We start from the raw sequence: 9,347 nt of genomic DNA, 5'->3' as shown, positions 1-9,347 counted from the left end.
ATGTCTATCTCTGTCCTTTTCAAGGTTGAGACAAAATTCAGGTTTCTGAAAATATTTGAGCAACAAAGCAGCAGATTATGTTACAAAGTCTGTTCAAAGATAGGTACTAGGAGAAGAAGTCAGGGAAAAAACATTCCTTTTCTTGGAACTTCCCACAGTCCCTGAGGAAATGCCCACAACTGATAGTGACAGCCTGTGTCTTTTGCTTCGAGATGCTTATAGGTCTGGTGGCCTTCCTCAATTTCTCCTTTCATTGCCACAGCTCAGTCTTACCTTCTCTTTCACCTTTCATTGGTTGCCTCTCGGTTGCTGGTTCTTTCTAATTCAAATCTGGAAGTCCCTACTTCCCTTCTCCACTGACAAACCTTCAGAATCTCTCTCTTCTTCTGGGATAGATCTTTGGGTTTTTGTTTGTTTTTTAATAAAAGTCACTCAGAGAGTAATTAAGTCTCTCATTCAATGACTTTGAGTCAAGATGTCCAGACCTTGTTCATCCAGTTCTGATTGGATGATTCAATCAAGAAACATAAGAAGGAAATTACCTGTCAGTGGGGTAGGGTAATTATTGGAACCTTACTATATAGGCTACTGTTCCTTACTTTTATAGATTTAGAGATTAAAGGGACCTCAGAGATCACCTGGTCCAACCCCTTTATTTTATAGTTGATGAAACTTGGTTCAGAGAGGTTAAGGACTTCTTCAAGGTCTCATAGAAAATAAATAGCATTAATTGAACCCAAATATCCCTGGCTTCCAGCTCAATTCTCTATACCACAAATAGGTTGCAACCTGCATGTGCTAGGCACCTTTTCAATGCCCTTTAGGCCACCTGGAGTTGTGAGTCTTCACGGGATTGTGGATTTTGAATCCAAAAGAGCCTCAGAAGTGTGTAACTAGAACCTGTTACCCTAAAAACTACAATTCCCATCATCCCACTCTCCTCACCTTATGTGCTGACATAGGGAAGATATAAATTTGGTGTAGCCCTGCCTCTGGCTCTCTTGTCTTCCTGCCAGGCTTTGGTGGAGCAGGCTTTTTAAATAGGCAAGGAGAACTTAGTCACTTGGTTTTAATTTTGTTTAATAATTGGGTTTTTTTACTTCTATTTCCTTTTTATTACTTCTACTTCAAGTGATTATTAATACACTTTATAAAAAATAAGTACTTGGAGTTGCTGGGTATTAATTTAAGTCCTATAGAAGCCATAGAGTGTGACCTCCATTTACAGATGAGGAAACTCAAGTTCAAGACTTCCCCATAGGCAGATAGATATCCAAAGGTGGAGCTGGTCCAGATCTACTTCCTCTGATCCCAACTCCAGCAACCTTTCCGCAGAATAATGCTCAATAGCTGGATAAGCTCTTAAGCCTTGATTGCCGGCAATCTTGTCTTTCCTAATAAAATCTACAGAATCTGCCTCCCAGTCCTCCTCTTCATCATAAAATGGTTGGTAGTCGCCTAAAGACCTTGGGACTGCTTCTTCAAATGCTGGCCCAAAGAGTCTGCAGACTCAGACCAAAGCAATTTTGAGACTTTTACTATCCTGTCTTTTCTATGGAAACTTCAGAAATGACTGTTGGGGAAATAAACTAAAATGAATGAACTGGAATTCTTATGTCTGCTAGATATATGTTACATGGAAAACAATTGCAGCCAGTCCTGTAATTTGTGAAGAGCCAGGATGCTTAACTCCTCAAGACTCAGATGGGTGGCTTGGAGACTACAAAGCCCTAATCTGACACTCCTGCTCAGCTTCCTCTGGCCCAACATTTCAGAGTGGCTGGTGGCAGCAAGGGATCAGAAAGATTCCTAGTGCCCTTTCTTGGGAGTAGCACAAATACATGGAGGAATGGAGGGAACACAGGTCTCGTTAGCCTGCAGACTTGAGCTGATGTCCCAGTTTACATGCTTCATAGTTGTATAATAACTATATGCAAGTCACTTCACTTCTGAGCCTCACTTTGCTCATCTGTAAAATGGAAATATCATTAGAACTATTATAAAGAAAGAGCTGTATAAATCTCAAGATCATATCAAAGTGAGGGTTTTTCTATAATAGAAATGATAAAGGGTTGTAGCAACATGATGGGAGAAATTCTGGGCAAGCACTTACCTTTAAAAACATTTTTCAATGATAATATATTCTTGATCACATGGTTCAATGGGGATATGATTCGGGATGTAGACTCTAAATGTTCACCCTAGTGCAAATATTAATAGTATAGAAATGGGTCTTGATCAATGACAAATGTAAAACCCAGTGGAATTGCTCGTTGGCTACAGGAGAGGGTAGGAAAAGGGGAGGGAAAGAACATGAATCATGGAACCATGGAACAATATTCTAAAGTAATTAAATAAATTTAAAAAAACATTTTTTCAATGGAAGATACTATCATCACCATCATCAACAATAATATGGAGTGTCAGTTATTTTGAGTCTGTCTTTAATCTGAAATTCCATGATTGGAAGGACAATGGGAAGATTTTGAATGCCTTTTTTTCTGAAAAGGAAGGATTTTTTTTGAGTGTGTTTTGGTTTTTGCCAGACTAATTACCTGGACAAAGGACATTGGCCTTCCATAAAAATGTTCTAAATAGGTCGTTTTATTTTTGTTTTTGTTTTTTGTTATTTCATATTTGACCAGTACTCTATGACATACAACCTAAATTTGGGTCTGGCAACTGCTTAAACAATCTTCAAAACCATCCTGCTTGGATTTATAAATTCTAGGCCAACTATATAATGATGGCAAATAATATTTGTTTAGCACTTTACAAAGCACTTGATAGACATTATCTCCCTTTGAGCAGCATCAGAATAAGTCCCATGAAGTCAACATTTTCAGATACTCAAATGGATAATATGGTCTCCTGGATTCAAGAGTTCCCTCCAATAATGCAGATCAAATCCCATCTGTGCCTGCTCATTTTATGTGACTTGCCAATTTCTTCCCAAAAGTTCACCATAGAGGGGCCACTGGAGGTGCTAGAGGTCTTCATTTTCACCCTTACCTTCATTTTAGAACAGAATATGTATTGATTACAAAGCAGAAGATTGGTAATGGCTCAGCAATGTGGGTTAAGTGACTTGCCCAGGGTCACACAGTTAGGAAGTGTCTGAGGCCACATTTGAACCCAGGACTTCCTGTCTCTTGGCCACTGAACCACCTACCTACCCCCAACCTTCTTCACTTTTTACTAAAATCTTAAAGGTACCACCAGTGGAATGGTGTTGCAGGCACTCTAACCATCTACCTATCATTCCTCCCTCTCCCCAAGAAACCAGTTCATCTTCCCTTTCTCTTATATCCCCTTCTGTTCTGTTATATATCAATTTTAAAAGATATCCTATTCTTTAGAGTTCCTCCTTGTTGTTGTTCAATTATGTATGGCTCTTCTTGACCCCATTTGGGATTTTCTTGGCATAGATACAGGAGTGGTTTGCTTCTTTCTTCTCCAGCTTATTTTACAGATAAGAAAACCAAGTTAAGTGACTTTCCTAAGGTCACACAACTAGTAAGAGTCTGAGGTCAGATTTGAATTCATAAAGATGAGCCTTCTAGACTCCAGGTTTGACACTGCCACCTAGTTTTGTACCATTCTCTCTATGAGATGATCCTCTTTAAATTTTTCTTCTACCTCTCTCTTCCTTGATTCTTTAAACACTTATGGAGCTCTTCCATGATTTCTTTTTGGATCTGACACCAGTTCACATTTTCCTTTGAGACTTAGTCACCATAGTCACTTTTTATATCAATTTTTTTTTATATTTAACTCATTTTCCAGCCTGTTTCTTGACTTTTAGCTTTATGCTAATGTTGGGGTTCTGCTCCTGGGAAAGAGAGGGTGCTTTCCTAAGGTTCTTGGACTGGGGGAAAGAGGCATGAGTATTAGCAGGGCTATACCAGGAACATGGGGTGCCTGGCTGCTGGGAACAGAATTTTCACTGCTGGCCTGTTGCAGTTATTGCCTGGATGCTACCTGTGATGGACTGCACTCTACTCTTACTTCAGTGAGACAGACCTTTCCTGTTGATCTTCTAAATTGTCTTGGACTGAAAAACTGTTTCATCCCATCCTTTTGTCGAATTTGCTGTTCCAGAATTCATTTTGAGACATTTAAAAATAATTGTTTGGAGGGGAATTTGAGAAAGTTCAAGGACTTCCTTCCTTATTCTACCATCTTGGCTCCAAAATATTTGTATTGGGGGGGGGGGGAAATGTGCCTTTACTGTGATGGGAAGATCATAGTTTGCAGTTCCCCACAAACAATCCAGCCCACTTCTCTGCTGCTTTTCAATTCTTCAAATAGCTCCTCTAATCATTGTGGTTCTCTCTTAACTGAGTTGTAGGGACACGGGACCCCATGCACGGACATAAAGGGGTTAAATAAAACTCTAGCTTTAAGTCATACAGTGACCAGTGACATGGGAATCTGAATCGGCACCGGACCGTCAATAAAAGCACAAATTGAATCAGAGTCTGTGGCATTCTGGTGGCTCCCTGGCTAGGACTAGTAGTTTGCAGCATTTTCCCCATGAAATGAATTAAAGCTCAGCCTGTTTTGGATGTAATTTCTAGTCCCTACACTACAGCAGATGATCCTAAAAGGCCAGATAGCTAGATAGATGACTCCCAGTAAACAGCATCTCAGTGACTATGATGGCATCAGAAGCCCCCGGCGGATAGGACAAAATGCCCAGCAAAGAGATTATTGATTAATTGATAGACTGGCATAGAGTAGCAGCTGACTGTAAGGAGGCTAGATAGCTGAAGCACAACAACTAAAGCCCAATGACTTTAAAGACATCAGAAAACCCCTGAAAATATTGTGAAGAATTTAGCACAGAGATTCGGTGATCATCAGCAAGGAACAGCAGGATGATTCAATCAGAGGCCACCAACAACTCTTCAGAGTTGGAGGCAGGAGTATGGCTGAGCCATTATGGATTCCTGGCATGTGACCCTTCTTCCCACTTGCTTCTTGGCTATATGGGTATCCTCCATGCATGTTTCCTGGTTACATGTCTTGTTATATGTGAGTCCCCCTTCATTGACTGTATTGGGGTGACACATGGAGGAGCATTCTTCTTGCTGAGGGGACTACAATTTATTTTCACTGCTATACTACTTGACTAGATGTCTTCCCTTTTGAACTAATGTGTCTTTTGGCCAGCTGGGAAACAGAAATGCATCAATGAGGATTTATAAACTATGATTTTTTTAAAAGCTTTATCTTCCATCTTAGAATTAATTCTGTGTATTGGTTCTAAGGCAGAAGAACAGTAAGGGCTAGGCAATGAGGGCTAAGTGACTTGTCCAGGATCACACAGCTAGGAAGTGTCTGAGTCCACATTTGAATCCAGGACCTCCCATCTCTAGTCCTGGCTCTCAATCCACTGAACCACCCGGTTGCCCACTATAAACTATGATTTTTATTGGGTGCTGACCCTTAGAATGCTTTGACCCCGGGGGCCAGTAACATCCCTTGCATCCTCTGTGTAGACATTATATTCATGCCTCCTTTATAGGATTTAGATGCTAATTGTGTTGTTTAAACTGATTATAAAGGTTTACAGTTGTTTTATAATATATTGCTGGCCATGCCTTTGATTTATTTGGTATTGGGTCCTTGGGAACAAAACTCCAATTACAATATTGCCCCTTTGGGGAAAACACAATCTGCTTCGTGACAATCCATTTCATGACAGTTCCCAAGAGCCCATTATTGGCAGGATTGGAGAACTGCCTGTACTGTAGCCAGGCTAGCCGTAGAGATATATGCATTAAAATTACTGGTGCTTTAAACATGCATAATGGTAGCCATTGGCATAGCCAATATTTTAAGATAGTGAATGACTTGCTATAAAAATATATTGTTCAATTGATTGTAGAAAAGGCACTTTTTCATTGCCCACGTTAAGTCATATTTGCTTACTTTTAGGAAGAGCTCCGGTTCAAGTGAGCGATATTCTGTTCTTTTTCCCTTACACAACTTGAACAGGATTGATGGTATGACTTTAGCTTGACCTTATTTGTGTGTGTTGTGGCATTTGGTGTAATGACTCTCTCACACACAGTTGCATTTTGGGTTTCTTCTAAAATCAGCTCATTCCCCTCCTGGTAGGGGCTGTTGACTGAAGACTGTCAGGGCACTGCAGAGAATTCACCATATTGACAGTCTATCAAAGGGCAACAATCTATCAAACATGAGCTATCAGGCTTCTGTTTTCTCTGTGCCCAAGTCCTCTGGCAACTGGCAGCATGACCTAGCGCATGAGGCTTTCCCCAGGACGTAGAGCAGAGAGAAATAGACGACTACGCAGGGACAGCTGCCCTGCCTCACTCTGAAGAGTTTTCTTCTAGCTCACGGTCACCTCCTCCTTCCAGACCACACATCTGATCGTCGAAGAGCAGCCGGACACTGTAATCCATGCTATTCCTAACTTGGAACATGCACCACTCTTAGAACTAGAAGACCTTGAATTCCAAATCTGTCAGTCACTACATGTGGTTAAATTACTTCACGTTCGAGGGCTTGACTTTCTCACTCATAAAACAAGAGGGTTGAGCTTGATGGTTTCTAGTTCTAGACGGCCAGCCCTACCCCTAAACTATAGGATCTTTTCATATGTTCAAGTCATGAAGACCTATTCCTGACAGTCGAGGAAGGACCAAAACCCATCGATAGTGCTTTAGAGTTTACAAAATACTTTTCTCACAATAACCCTTCAAGGTGGGCAGAAGATTATTCCCATTTTACTAATGAGAAACTGAGACTAAGCCAGTTGAAGTGACCTACGTAGGCTCACATAGCTGCTGAGTGTCAAAGCTGGGATTTGAACCCAAGTTTTCCCTTCTTTCCTAAGTCTGATTTCCTTGCTTTTCCTACTGTGCTTCCTCTCAGAGCTGTAGACTAATGGCATTCAGGGACTGAGGGTCCAGACACTTCTGCTACTGGTGATGCTGCAGAATCATCATCATCTCAGGGTTCAACTTTTATGCTTGGATCTTTGGCCTTGTTGAGACCCAGAACCCCACCGAATAGGTAGATGGGAGAAGGTTGGGGCTTGGGGGCTCAGTTTGTGTTATTCCTCTTTAAAATGTCTATATTGGAAATGAACTCAGAAGCTACCAGAAGCAAAATCCACATTTATTGGTTTCCAACCAGAGGCTTTCCGGGAGGGCGTCTCTAAAGAGCTATAGGGCTGATTCCTGTTCATACTGCAACCTACATCAGGTAAGGCAACCTGAGGGCAAAAGAAAACCCTATGAATTCCTAACCAGTGAGAGGCCCTGGTGCATAAAGACCCCCATAAAAGAGCCCCGGGGGTAGGGAAATAATTAGCCAGCCTCCCCCTAAAATGAAATAAAATGACTGGTAATAAAATGTCTAACAACTAAGACAAAATCACAGTCTTTTCCTCCAGGAAAATTCCCTTACATAAATGCAGCTCAGAAGCTCAGTTCTCACTTAGTCATACAACTTTGGTGTTAGAATGGACTTTGGAAACCATGTAGAATACTTTACCCCCATTTGGTAGATCACAAAACTGAGGCCCAACAAAGCTTTTATATATGCCTACAGTCCCATAAATTGTCAATGGGAGAGCCAAGATTTAGAACCCAGATCTCCTAAGTTCTTGTTCAGGGTTCTCTCCACTTAGAGCAGCACACTATAAGGTTCTGGTAGTAACAGTCAAAAAAGGGATGGAATCTCCTACTTCACTTGTCTCTTAGAAGATCATTCATTCCAGTTGACTCATTTTACAGATGAGGAAACTGAGACCCAGAGAAACGAAATGATTTGCCTCCAGGTATCAGGAGATTGGGAGCAGAGCACTGTATCTTATCACTCTTTGTGTAGGAAAGTTCACTTCATAGCTCGGGGAGCAGGTGGAGATTGATTGGGAAAGGCTGATTGCAATGTCCAGGGATTATTTATGGATACCACAAAATACAGGTGATGATTCTTTTTATAAGACAATAGCTGCTAATGGCAAAAGCAGCTTTAGGGTGGAGACTGTATGACAGCTGAGCTAATAGCGGTGCTGACTGTGTATTAACATGAGGCTTGAATGAAAGATGGGAAAAGCCAATGATGTCAAGACCCACAGTGATATCAGTGGTAGGCAGTTTGCCTTGATTCTTCCTGGTCTGTGTCGATATCACATTGGGCATGCTGAAGGAACTATTTGTGACTCTCCCAGGATATCCACCATGCTTCAAGGTTTATGGCTTCATTGTTTGAAAATCCCATGGACATTTACCAGTATAGAACAAATAATGACAATAACTCGAAGATCAGAGTCAGTCCAGCATGCTTGTCTGAATCGTAATATGCAGTCAGACTTGCCTCTGGTTCCCATTCCTGAAGGACAGTGTTTGAGTGAAGGGCAAAGTTGGGCATCCTGGCACCAAGAATTTGGGTCATGTTAATCATGAGTCCCCATTGGAAAAATGCAATACTCTGTGTGTGTGTGTGTGTGTGTGTGTGTGTGAGAGAGAGAGAGAGAGAGAGAGAGAGAGACAAAAAGAGAGAGAGAGAGGCAGAGACACAGAGACACAGAGACACAGAGACACAGAGACACAGGGAGAGAAGTGGGGGTGACAATTACAGGATTATATACACTTAGTACCACTTTCCATTTTGTGCGAAGATATACACAGTATAAAGCTGGGTACTCCCATTAGATATTCCTTCATTAGGATGTGAGCCCCTCAGGATCATGAATTGTCTTTTGCTTTTCTATGTATCCTCAGGAATTTAGCACAGTGCCTGGAAGGTGTTAAATAAATGCTTAGTGATTGAATCCTTGAATATTCCAATATCTAGACTCTGTCCAAGGATAGATTATAACTTATCTCTGCCTAGTCATCCAGTGTGACTCATCCAGGTTGCTTTTTCTTTTCTTTTTAAACGCTTACTGTCCATCTTAGAATCAATACTATGCATTGGTTTCAAGGCAGAAGAATGGTAAGGGCTAGGCAATGGGGGCCAAGTGACTTGCCCAGAGTCACACAGCCAGGACTTGTCTGAGGCCATATTTGAACCTAGGATCTCCCATCTCTAGGCCTGTTACTGAACCACCCAGCTGCCCCCATGTTTTATTTTAAATAAAATATTGATTTACGTCTGAAAGACAATAGAAAAAAGATTAATCACAATGGGTCACTATCTCATTCATATGCCCACACTCATATTGTATTTTACCAATGGAGACTGATCATATGAGTTTAGGGTCTTAGCTGGAAGGAATTCCAGAGGCCATTTAATCCAACTCCATCATTTTATAGATAAGGACCCCACAGATTATTGAGGTTAAATGACTTGCCTAAGGTCATATG

This window comes from Monodelphis domestica, chromosome 5 (assembly GCF_027887165.1).
Source record: "Monodelphis domestica isolate mMonDom1 chromosome 5, mMonDom1.pri, whole genome shotgun sequence".
In the NCBI taxonomy this organism is placed as follows: Eukaryota; Metazoa; Chordata; class Mammalia; order Didelphimorphia; family Didelphidae; genus Monodelphis; species Monodelphis domestica.
The sequence above is the reverse complement of the archived record's forward strand: the minus strand, read 5'-3'. Positions refer to the sequence as shown.